The sequence below is a fragment of the Wyeomyia smithii genome, chromosome 3 (genome assembly GCF_029784165.1).
Source record: "Wyeomyia smithii strain HCP4-BCI-WySm-NY-G18 chromosome 3, ASM2978416v1, whole genome shotgun sequence".
In the NCBI taxonomy this organism is placed as follows: domain Eukaryota; kingdom Metazoa; phylum Arthropoda; class Insecta; order Diptera; family Culicidae; genus Wyeomyia; species Wyeomyia smithii.
Genome location: NC_073696.1, coordinates 35,057,533 through 35,070,506, shown reverse-complemented (window position 1 = coordinate 35,070,506; position 12,974 = coordinate 35,057,533). Strand labels below are relative to the sequence as shown.

Here is a 12,974-nt window from a genome sequence, read left to right as displayed (position 1 = left end):
AATTAAATATAGTTGTAGACGTTTTTTATATTTTATATTTGTTAGAACAAGAATAGGAGATTATTACCACTTAACGATTTATCCGTTAGTCTGTTACTGAATCTCCACTCGGCATTATCCCTTCAGTGTGGGAAGAAGAACAATCTGATTAATTATCTCAATAAATCCACTGAGACGCTGACATACTACTTATTGAATACTATAAAATCATCACATTCATCTTTACTGCATCATCACTTTGGGAACCGATGATGTCAGTTTCTGCTCCAAAACTGTGTTTTGCGAACACCGAAAGCGATCAATTACTAGTGAAACTACAAAAATAAATCTCATTTTGATGAGCTTCGGATTCTCCGGGGATGTTTGTGCAATAACTGGTCCCGGCCCAACCATATCGAATGGCTAACGGGGACGATGCTTATCTACCCACTATGCTTTATTTTTACGTAGGTATAAACACTGGATAAATGCACCCGTTCTTGGCAATCGAGCGAACTTTTTTTCTCCTGCCCCTGAGCAGGAAGATTACCTTTTGACTATCTTACCATTTCTAGCTGTTTGTTCTGTCATGCTTACACCGAATGTGTGTGGGTGTGTGTGTAAGTGCATGTATGTGTCCTATTGTGTGCACCTTCTTTACCGCTGGCAGGTACTTGCTTTCTGTCATGGCGGTGCAAACCCCGACAGCATTCAGGTTTTTTTTATTCAGCACCGTCATTGTTGCAGCATTCGCCAAAGGATGCTTCCGGGTGGAAAAAAAAACAGGAGGGTTGTGTGCAGTGCCACGACCGCAAGGTTGAAGTAGAATACTTTTACAAGAAAGATAACCCGGCTGCTTGCGTGTCAGTCATTTTTTCTAGTAAATAATCGTTGACTAATCAGATCAATCGAATTTTGCGCTTCAACAAGGATTGACCATTTTCAATAATATAGTATGTTGCTTGTGATGATTGGGCCTCGACAATTTTTAAATTTTGAGATGAATTTTTTTCGGATGTCGTTCTCATGACTGAGGGAAAAGATAATTCAGTACGTTTTGAGACACGGAGATGACGTAAACTTTATAACTTTTACAAATTTAAATATGTGAATTATCTGATTAGAAAATATTAACTCTTCAATCAAGTCTTTATTTAATCCTGAAAAGTACAATTTGTTGTTCATTTTTTGCGTTATCACTGACAGGGCAAATAAGGTATTCCTTGTGATAAAATAAACAGTGAAAAGCTGATTTAACACTCAAAACTAGACGGCTCACGTGTTGTCAAAATGAGTCAAATTTTCATTGAATGCATTTACTAGTGCCCACTATCGCACAGAGACTGCAATTTACTAAAGTGCCTCACTGCATCAGCCGCTATCGATGCTGAGATCCGCTGCAACTAGTGCGCTATCCATAGCCATGTCACAGTTGTGGCCGCTATACGCTGCCATTGGTATCCACTGTCCCTGCATCAGCTGGCCCAGCTGCTATCGTTGCTGAAATCCGCTGAAGCTAGTGCGCTATTCAATGCTACGCCACAGCTGTGGCCGCCTTTCGCCATCGCTGGTATCCACTGCACTGCTAGTGCTGCTGCTAAGGGAGGACGACTGCTGTTGTCGCTGTCTATAACTATTATGAGCGGCTTCGGCTGAAACAGCCTCTTATATAGGTCAAATAGCATGTTTTAAATGGCAAGGTATATGATTCTGTCGACCGTGCTTGGGAAGCAATCATATAACGACCAATCAGAGGTCGAATTTTTCGTTTTGACAAGGCCTGACTATTTTCAATAGTACAATAGTGTGAATAATAAAATTACAATTATCTTCTTTTGGGAAGAATCTTAGAGAGATTTTCCAATCTATTGCTGCAAGAACGAAGGAAATCCATCGAATACTAACCGATTTATTAGCATTTGAAATTGGACATATTTTTCACTTTTTTCGGTTTTAGATTTTCATTTCACATCCCTATGTAGCCGAATTTCCTGAGAGAAGTATTCTACTTCAAAACCCATCCCAAATGTGTTTCTATAGCTGTGTTGTGTCAACAGTTAGAAATCGGGTTCAAACGAAAAAGGACAATATCCAGAAGGTGTAAGTGATAGCCAAACTACTATATATATGTATGTGAATCCCATTGCACTTCAGCAGTTCTGCCGGAGTTGTACAACATCGGATTCCAAATGTTTTGTGGATTCATTTGAAAATGTTTTACGAACCAAATTGCACACTGCATGATTCAAACGTCGAGCTCAAGTGCCGCTGCTGGTCGCTTTCTTTTGGCACAGATTTCTAAAACACAGCCAGAAATGAGTGTCTTCTGGTGTCGTATGGGACCCGGGGGAGTAGAGCGAAGTGATGCAAAAATTTCAGCTCAAAGACAGATAAGGATGTGCCTCCCACATACTTCCAAGCCATATAAATCGGGAACAGGCAAGCGTCGCTGCCACTGTCGTCCTCGTTTCGTTACCGAGCCACACTGCAATCAGAGCCAACATTGTGTACACTGCGTCTGGCCTGCACTGATGTGGATCTCAGAAGAAATTCATTCCGTTCGAGAGATAGCGAGAGAGAGAGAGAGAGAGAGACAGAAAAAAGCGCAAGAAGCGACCGAAAATAAACGAGAAACTACAAATTGGAATACATTTGAATATCCCCAGACGTATGTATATTTAATGCTGTTAGCTTAGCATTATTAGATTTTCTTGTTAGATAAACATTGTTGAAATATTTTACTGCGAATCTGCCACTATTGCTAGTTTGCGTGCGGTTCTTTCGCTTGTCTTTTGCAAAGCATGAAATTTGGCGCTGGTCTGTTGCTTACACACAGTACGGCACATATTATTCTGATAAACGGACGTTAACCAGAATGGGTTGAAATGTGAATGTATCTTTTTTTTTTCAACGAATTCATATGGAAATGTTCGAAATTAAACCCCGGTATTCGCTCCATTTCTGGTTGCTCATAATGAATGCACACAAAATGTGGGTAAACAAGTTTGTATGCTCTTGTATTTCAGCAAATCATTGCATCAAATATTCGGCGGATATGGTAATAAAACATTTCTCGTGCATGTTTTTATTATCTACATCCAAAGCTAGTCGAGTTATCAGATATTGCGAGAAAACTACTGTGGATTGAAAGAACGCTATATAATTGAACCCGACGTTATTTTTTCATTTGTTTTTTTTTACTGTTTCATCCAGCGTATAAAAAGATAAAAAGTATTTCAGATCAATGAAATAAATCCTATCGGTTCAGTTGGATCTTAGTTCAACCGTTGTTCCCTAAAAAGTAATTTGAAAAAATTTATTTAAGCTACAGAAATAATTTTTAGTCTATACCCAGTGACATATTGATACCATCAGAAACGAGCATTTCATGAGTTATAAAGTATGATAGAATGAACTTTTTCAACGAATTTTGCTGTCGTTTTTCGGAGCCAACAGATCCAATAATGGCGACAAAAAGCAAACCCATCACATAGTAGTTGTGTCCTGGCAAAAGCTGAAGCTTGGAACGTGGATAGAACTAGACGTCACTATAAGATGGGAATTGAGATTCCAACACACGCACATAGCTCGAGGAATGTGTTTTTGTGCGTACCACCGAGATAACTTCACCGATATTCGCCTTCGCAAAATAATTTATTCAACCCAGCATGGCACAACAATAAACCTTCTCCGTATGCGGGAGGGTATTAGAAGGCGAAACTCTGCCCCCTGTACGTCCGGCAATGATATTATGCAGATATGACAACATCTAGAGAGGGTCATGGTGGGTTTATTTTTTCCGGAGCTATAACTTGAGGCGAAAATGAAAGCTTGTCTGAAACTGAAGTTTGATCTCGCCTCTTCAGGATTATCTGGAGATTGTGAAAGAACCGATATACTATGGCTGATACTCTATGGTTTATATGGTTGACATGTTTATTAAAAATTGTATTTTCAAAATTCATAATTTATATAGAAAAGATTCTATCGAAACTCAATTATCAATGATTTTTGGCATCAGCAATCATTATCATATTATCATAGTATCATCATAATATTTTTATATAAAGTACCTACTTTGAACATTGTAAATCTTTTTCGGCCCTTTTGACTTTTTTGAGGAAAGGTATATAGGGGTATAAAATAAAAATCTATAATCTTAGTAAAGAAAAGTGGAATTGATTAAAAAATTGTTTAGTTTTTGAAGAAAAACAAAATGATGATAGAAAACAGGACAAGGTAATCAATTCAGTTCAAATCATGTTATAGTAAATATAAGTGAAAACTAATCAATCAATCTATACCTATAAAAATGCAGTCCGGTCGTTCTGTCTGACTGATCCATATAGGCTCGGAAACTATCGAACCGATCGACGTGAAAATTTGTATGTAGGGGTTTTAGGGGCCGAGAATGGTTCCTATGATGGTTTGAGACCCCTCCCTCTTCTGGAAGGAAGGGGTCCCATACAAATGAAACATGAATTTCTACACATCTCCAGAACTAACCAAGTAAAAGCAAAGCAAAGCCTTGGTGCTACATTCCGTATCGGAACTCGACCTTCTGTTTATTATACACAAACTTCACAGCCAACTGTTGAGTGTACAGGACAATTGCGGGGCTAGCGCTACGATCCTACTGACACTAACAGTCTCTCCCGAGCCGAGACTCGAACATACGACGACTGGCTTGTTAAGCCAGCATCGTACCTCGAGACCAGCTGGGAGAGTACTAACCAAGTAAATAGAACCAAATTTGGTAGGTGGATGTTTTTAGGGGTAAAAAATATATCCATAATGGTTTGACACCCCTCTTCTACAAAGGAGGGGTCCCATACAAATAAAATACGAATTTCGCACAGCTCGAGAACCAATCAACTAAATGCAACCAAATTTGGTATGTGAATGTTTTTAGAGGTAGCAAATATGTCCATAATGGTTCGACTCCCCTCCTCCTTCTGTGAGGGAGGAGTTCCAAACAAATGAAACACAAATTTCTGTTCATCTCGAGAGCTAACCAACTAAATGGAACCAAATTTGGCAGGTGCATGTTGTTACCCACAAATATATCCATAATGGTTTGACACCCCTTCCTCTTTTATAAGTAGAGGTCCCATACAAATGAAACTCAATTTCGTAAAGCTCGAGAACCAATCAAGCAAATATAACTAAATTTGGCATGTGAATGTGTTTAGGTGTAACAAACATGTTTATAATGTTTCGACACCTTTCCTTCTCCTGACGTGTCTCCAAATACCATTTCTAAATCCAAGATGGCGACTCCCTGTTTCTGAAAAACAGCGGCAAATGACCAAATACCACCCAACATGGGTATTTCCGGAATTGTTATGATGCACTGAAGCCACAAATCGACCACAGACAACATTTTGAATTGTAAGATGGCCACTTCCGGTGTCCGGAAAACAGCCTAAAGTGACCAAATACCACCCAATATGAGTATCTTCGGAACCAGAATGATGCAAGGAGCTAAAAATTGACCTTGATATGGGCGGTAATGTGCAAATATGGAAAAGTACAGCGGATGGTTCGTGAAAAATATGGAGATGATACTGGGTTTCCAATTTGGACATCGGTTCGTGGTGTCTACATCGAGTTTAAGGAAAATGAGGAGGTCCCAGCGACTGTCCACATCAGGAATCTTAGAGCTAGAGTGTTCTATGAAGGCTTGATCAATAAGTGATTTCTGTGCTGTCTTCAACGGATCATCTAAAGGCAGACTGACCCAATCGGAAGTCCGTAAATGATCGCTTAGTTGCAGGTGGTAAAATGACCTACAGCGCAGCTTTGGCCAAGCCCAACAATTGGTCAAAATTGAACAGAAAGGATATTACGTCTCCAGCTGGCGAGAAAAATATGGTAAATTTAAAGGAAATATTCCCTCAGATCGCATCAGAAAAGCGAATCTCAAAATTAGATAGAGTTCCACTACAATCTGAACTACCGACCAGTTCTGAAGCGGAAACTTTTAGCCCACTATCTCCAGAATCATTTCAATGTGTGAACACGTTAACAGTGTCATCAAATGAGTCAGGAAGCGTTGGATCGATTCAAAACTCTTTGGATCGGACGAAAGGAGGTGCTCAGAAGCGTGGACGGAAGACAAAGAAAAATGAACACTCACGCTCGGATTCAGCCGAATCAATCGACTCAAACGCGAAGTCGGTATAAGCAACTTAAGCTCAGCAAAACAGAGGTCATTGGAACATCAACTAACAATAGAGAGGAGAGTGACAACCAGACAACCAGCGCAACCAAAACATCGACGAAATCGATAGATGATGAAAATGACGAAGAGACGAACATCGAGAATTTTGTAGATCCATAGACAGGTAATTAGGTAAGGTTAGTTGCGCCAATAGCCTTAAAAATGAGTTTTGTCTTTCGAGTTGGCTCCATCAACTTGAACAGTTCAAATAGTACAGTTAACAAATACCTCTTGAAAGATTATTTGGCGACAAATGAAATTGATATTCTTTTTCTGCAAGAGCTCTGTTATGACAATTTTGCCTTCATTTCATCTCATACAGCAACCGTTAATTTAAGTGAGGGTGGCTCTGGTACTGGCATCTTGATACGTAATACTTTCGATTTTTCTCAACCATTGCTTGAAACGAATGGTCGAATATCCTCAGTGATAGTCAATAGTGTGAATTACATTAATATATATGCTCATTCCGGGACAAATAAGAGAAGAGAGCGTGATCAACTTTTCCTCGATAACATGGCTGTCCCTTCCGCGTCGAACACTCAACAGAAACGGACGTGCAAAGTGGTCGTTCTATTACAATCCGGTCCGTGTGTACGAATAGCCAAACAAAAGAGTGTATTATTCAAGGCCATCAGTTGACAGTCGAGTCCGTGTCGCTGTGCTGAGTGATCTCACACCCGGCTCACTGCTGGTGGCTGTATTGGTGCTGCTGTACTGGTGCTGCTGGCTGCTTTGGGTGCAGCTTCGAACGATCGGACAACCACTGCTGGAAGGAAGAAGTAAAGAGGTACGTGTTCTTGTCGGCGCTAGTTCGCTAGTGCGCTACATTTAGCGTGATGGATATAGATCCCTCGCCTCCCGTGCCATCATCCCCGAACCCCCCTGACCCTGACCCTTCTGTTACCCCCTCACTTGTTCATTCTCCAGTCCCCCCTCGCCCCAGGCTTTACCCGGACGGATCTCAACAGGGCAGCTATACTGTTTATTTTCGTCCAAAGGCAGGAGTGAATTCAAAGCGATTAAACATACTGCAAATTGCTAAAGACCTGACGAAGGGGTACAAGGCCGTGACCGAAATTTCCAAGGTCCGACCTAACAAGCTCCGTGTCGTGGTCAGTGATCTGGCACAGGCCAATGCTATCGCTTGCTCTGAGCTCTTCACACGCGAGTATCGCGTCTACATACCCGCACGAGACGTGGAGAACGACGGTGTCATAACCGATTCGAGTCTGTCTGTCGAGTGTATCCTAAAAAGCGTAACCGGTTGCTTCAAAAATACCGAAACACAGGCGAAGATTTTGGATTGTAAGCAATTGCGGTCCATGTCTCTCGTCGGCGGTAAAAAAGTTTACACTCCGTCAGACTCGTTTCGCGTTACGTTTGCCGGATCTGCACTCCCTAGCCACGTCTCGATCGACCGGGTTCGTCTGCCTGTGCGATTGTATGTACCCCGTGTTATGAATTGCACCAATTGCAAGCAGTTAGGTCACACAGCCGCCTACTGCTGCAATAAGGCACGATGTAGCAAGTGTGGGGAGACTCATGCGGAAGATTCTTGCAGTGTTAATGCTGAAAAATGTATTCACTGTGGGGAAAACCAGCATGAGCTCTCCACATGCCCGGTGTACATGCAGCGCAGAGATAAAATCAAGCGGTCACTTAAGGAGCGTTCAAAGCGTTCTTACGCTGAGATGCTGAAGAAGACCGTGACCACTTCTACCATAACATCGAACCCCTTTGATCTGTTGCCCTCTGATGAAACCGATTCTGACGATTCATCAGCGGGAACATCTTATGCCAATCCTGGGGAGTCTAGGAAGAGGAAAAATGTTTCTTCTCCTAAACTTCCCCGTAAAGGTCCTAAGATTTCCCAAAGTGTAATGAAAAGTACGAACAAACCAAACAGTGCTGCGGAAAAACCGAAGCAAACTCCTCCTGGGCTTGCAAATTTAAAGTCCCAGAAGGAGTTCCCAGCACTGCCAGGAACATCTAAAACCCCAGTTGTTTCTTTTGCACTCCCAGTTGATGAAACAACCTCTGGATTAGTGAAATTTTCTGACATTGTGGTCTGGATTTTTGAAAATTTCAATGTACCCGATCCAATTAAAATTTTTCTTACAGCATTCCTCCCAACAGTTAGATCATTTTTGAAGCAGTTGACTGCCCAATGGCCCCTCCTTGCAGCGATTATATCCTTCGATGCCTAGTTCAACTGCGTATATGAAGGATTCTATCTCTGTCTTACAGTGGAGTTGTAGAAGTATTTTACCAAAAATTGATTTGTTTAAAGTTTTGATAAATAAAAACAAATGCGATGCATTTTCCCTTTGTGAAACTTGGCTTACTTCAAATATTGATCTCAACTTCCATGATTTTAATATTATTCGCCTTGATCGAGACACCCCATATGGAGGAGTACTTTTAGGGATTAAAAAGTGCTATTCTTTCTATCGTATTAACCTCCCCTCGATTCCAGGCATCGAAGTTGTCGCATGTCAAATGACAATACAAGGTAAAGAGCTTTGTATTGCCTCAATATATATTCCTCCCAGAGCACAGGTTGGGCAACGGCTGCTCTTTGATTTAATAGAACTTCTTCCCTCGCCACGTTTGATTTTGGGAGACTTCAACTCTCATGGCGTGGCTTGGGGTTCCCCATACAATGATAACCGCTCCTCTTTAATCTATAACCTTTGCGATGACTTCGACATGACTATTTTAAACAACGGTGAAATGACACGTATCCCGAAACCTCCAGTGCGCCCAAGCGCTTTGGATCTATCCTTATGTTCGACGTCGCTACGGTTGGATTGCACATGGAAGGTAATCCTTGATCCTCACGGTAGCGACCATTTGCCTATTCTTATTTCAATTAATAACGGGTCGACTCGCATGCGACTAATTGACCTTCCGTATGACCTCACACGGAATGTCGATTGGAAGTTGTACGAGGAAATGATTTCAAAAGCGGTCGAGTCGATTCAACATCATCCACCACTTGAAGAATACAACCTCCTCGCGGGCTTGATTCTCGACGCCGCGTTGCAAGCCCAAACGAAGAAATATCCCGGCGTAACGATCAAAGAACGGCCTCCCACTCCGTGGTGGGACCAAGAGTGCTCCGATGTCTACACGCAAAGATCCGACGCGTTTAAGGCCTACCAGAAGGGAGGTATACCTGGCGACTATTTACGGTATTCGGAGCTTAATACCAAGCTTAAAAGTTTGGCTAAAGCAAAGAAACGCGGATATTGGCGTCGGTTCGTGAACGAGACGTCGAGGGAGACATCGATGAGCACTCTTTGGAACACAGCCCGAAGAATGCGGAATTGCGTAACGGTCAACGAAAGCGAGGAGTCTTCAAGTCGGTGGTTATTTGATTTTGCCAGGAAAGTATGTCCGGACTCTGTTCCTGAGCAAAACATTGTTCGCGATGCGTCTCCGGGCCACGACGCGATAGAATCACCTTTTACGATGGCAGAATTTTCAGTTGCCCTCCTGTCCTGTAACAATAACGCGCCTGGGTTAGGTAGAATCAAATTCAACTTGATGAAGAATCTACCCGGCAATGCCAAGAGGCGCTTGTTGAACTTGTTCAATAAGTTGCTGGAGCAAAACATTGTACCGCAGGATTGGAGGCAAGTGAAGGTGATCGCCATCCAAAAACCAGGGAAACCAGCTTCTAATCACAACTCTTATAGGCCGATTGCAATGCTATCCTGTATCCGGAAATTGATGGAAAAAATGATACTCCGTCGTTTAGACCATTGGGTCGAATCAAATGGTCTACTATCAGATACTCAATTTGGCTTCCGCCGTGCCAAAGGGACGAATGATTGTCTTGCGTTGCTTTCAACAGATATTCAGCTGGCGTATGCTCGCAAAGAACAAATGGCGTCTGCGTTCTTGGACATTAAGGGGGCTTTTGATTCCGTTTCTATTGACATTCTTTCGGGTAAACTTCACCGACAAGGATTTTCTCCAATTTTGAACAATTTTTTGCACAATTTGTTGTCCGAAAAGCACATGCATTTTACGCACGGCGATTTGGCAACTTTTCGCATTAGCTACATGGGTCTTCCCCAGGGCTCATGTTTAAGCCCCCTTCTTTACAACTTTTATGTAAATGACATCGACGAATGTCTGGCAAATTCATGCACGATAAGACAACTTGCAGACGACAGTGTAATCTCTGTTACAGGAGCCAAAGCTGCCGATTTGCAAGGACCATTGCAAGATACCTTGGACAATTTGTCTGCTTGGGCTTTACAGCTAGGTATCGAATTCTCTCCGGAGAAGACTGAGATAGTAGTTTTTTCTAGGAAGCATGAACCTGCTCAGCTTCAAACACAATTAATGGGTAAAACGATTTCTCAGGTTTTGGTACACAAATATCTTGGTGTCTGGTTCGACTCTAAAGGCACCTGGGGTTGTCACGTGAGGTATCTGATGAAAAAATGTCAACAAAGAGTGAATTTTCTTCGTACAATAACCGGACAATGGTGGGGTGCCCACCCAGGAGACCTTATAAGGCTTTACCAAACAACGATACTGTCTGTTATTGAGTACGGGTGTTTCTGCTTCCGCTCCGCAGCAAACACACATTTGATCAAACTGGAGCGAATACAATATCGTTGTTTGCGTATCGCCTTGGGTTGCATGCAATCGACCCATACGATGAGTTTGGAGATCTTAGCTGGAGTACTACCATTGAAAAACCGCTTCTGGAGCCTGTCTTCTCGTATTCTAATCAAATGTGAGGTCTTGAACCGTCCCGTGATTGAAAATTTTGAAAGGTTAATCGAACTTAATTCTCAAACCCGTTTTATGACATTGTATTTCAATCACATGTCCCAAAATATTAACCCTTCTTCGAATATTCCAAATCGTGTCGACTTATCAAATACTTCTGATTCTACTGTGTTTTTCGATACATCCATGATAGAAGGAACTCGTGGAATCCCAGATCATTTACGCGTGCAGCAGATCCCCAAAATTTTTTCCAATAAATATCGAAACATCAACTGCACCAATATGTTCTACACTGACGGATCACTTCTTGATGGGTCCACTGGCTTCGGTATTTTCAATAACAATTTAACCGTCTCCCATAAGCTCGATAATCCTGCTTCTGTTCACGTCGCAGAATTGGCTGCAATTAAGTACACCCTAGGGATTATCGAAAAAATGCCCACGGACCATTATTTCATCTTTACGGACAGTCTCAGTTCCATTGAGGCTCTCCGATCGATGAAAGATGTTAAGCACTCTCCGTATTTCCTGGGGAAAATACGGGAACATCTGAATGCTTTATCCGAAAAATCGTTTCAGATTACCTTAGCGTGGGTCCCTTCTCACTGCTCGATACCGGGCATGAGATATCGATACCAATACCGATATACGATACCGATATGAGAAAGCGGACTCTTTGGCTAAGGTGGGCGCAACAAACGGTTATATTTATGAAAGACCAATTGCTTTTAATGAATTTTTCGCACTTGTACGTCAGAATACGATAATCAGGTGGCAAAATGCTTGGACCAGAGGGGAATTGGGAAGGTGGTTACATTTCATAATCCCCAAAGTATCGACGAACCCGTGGTTCAAGGGGTTGGATGTAGGTGGGGATTTCATTTGCGTGATGTCCCGGCTTATGTCCAATCACTATAGATTTGACGCGCATCTCCGTCGTGTTGGGCTCGGGGAAAGTGGTATCTGTGCCTGTGGTGAGGGTTATCACGACATAGAGCATGTGGTTTGGTCATGCCCTGTACACCGTGACGCCAGGTCTAAATTAATAGCTTCCCTGCAGGCCGAAAGTAGGCAGCCGGCTGTTCCTGTTCGTGATGTCTTGGCGAGCCGTGACCTATCCTACATGTCCCTTATATACGTTTTCCTGAAATCCATCACCGCCCCAGTTTAGTCCTATCCCCTTCCGCCTACATCCAACCAAACGACAAGAACACGTTAAGACCCCGGATCCGGAAACAGCAATCAGACCCGCACGATACTCTCAAGGCCAGATGGAAACAACCCAATATGCCAGTCCGTAATATCTTGGCCCAGCAGCGGAACAAATTCAATATGCTGCTTACCTATGGCAATGAAAACCATCAAACAGCAAACCTGTGCTTTTAATGCCAAATATTCTAGCTTTAAGTTAGATTTAGTTTCAGCTCGTAGTCGGCAGCGAGGATAAAAAATTTGCTTTTAGTTATTAAGATACTTTAGAAAGTAAGCTACCAGATATAATTGGCGCCGTTAAACATTGAATTGTATTTGTGCCGTGTCAAATAAACTATAGATGAAGAAAAAAAAAAACATGGCTGTCCATCTCAACATAGCGGGCGCTTGCTACAATGTCGCTGGAGGCGATTTCAACTGTATCTTGCATGCAATTGATTCTGCTGGCTCAAATAAAAATTATTCTACCGGGCTTAAACGTTTGGTAGAGCTTTTAAAATGGAAAGATATTGGATTAGAGCTTAAGAAAAATGTGTATACTTTCTCAAGGGGACCCAGCGAGTCTAGGTTGGATAGGTTTTATGCTCCATCGACATTTTTGGAAAATGTGAGTGATTTTGCAACTATCCCTGTGGCTTTTTCTGATCACAGTGCAATTGTGATGAAAATTAAGTCTTGCGACCAATGTTATGTTTCTCGTGGGAGAGGTTATTGGAAAGTGAACAGCACAATAATGAATGACATTACAGTTTGCGAGTAACTAAATGCGAATATTGGTGTATGGAAAACTAGATTTTTATATAGA

The 12,974-nt window shown here is 42.0% G+C and overlaps 1 protein-coding gene across 1 annotated transcript in view; it reads left to right on the top strand.

Moving 5' to 3' along the window:
• Positions 1-12,974, top strand: part of LOC129731626 (neural-cadherin-like) — an 895,915-nt gene that overhangs the window by 151,460 nt on the left and 731,481 nt on the right. The window lies entirely within an intron of this gene.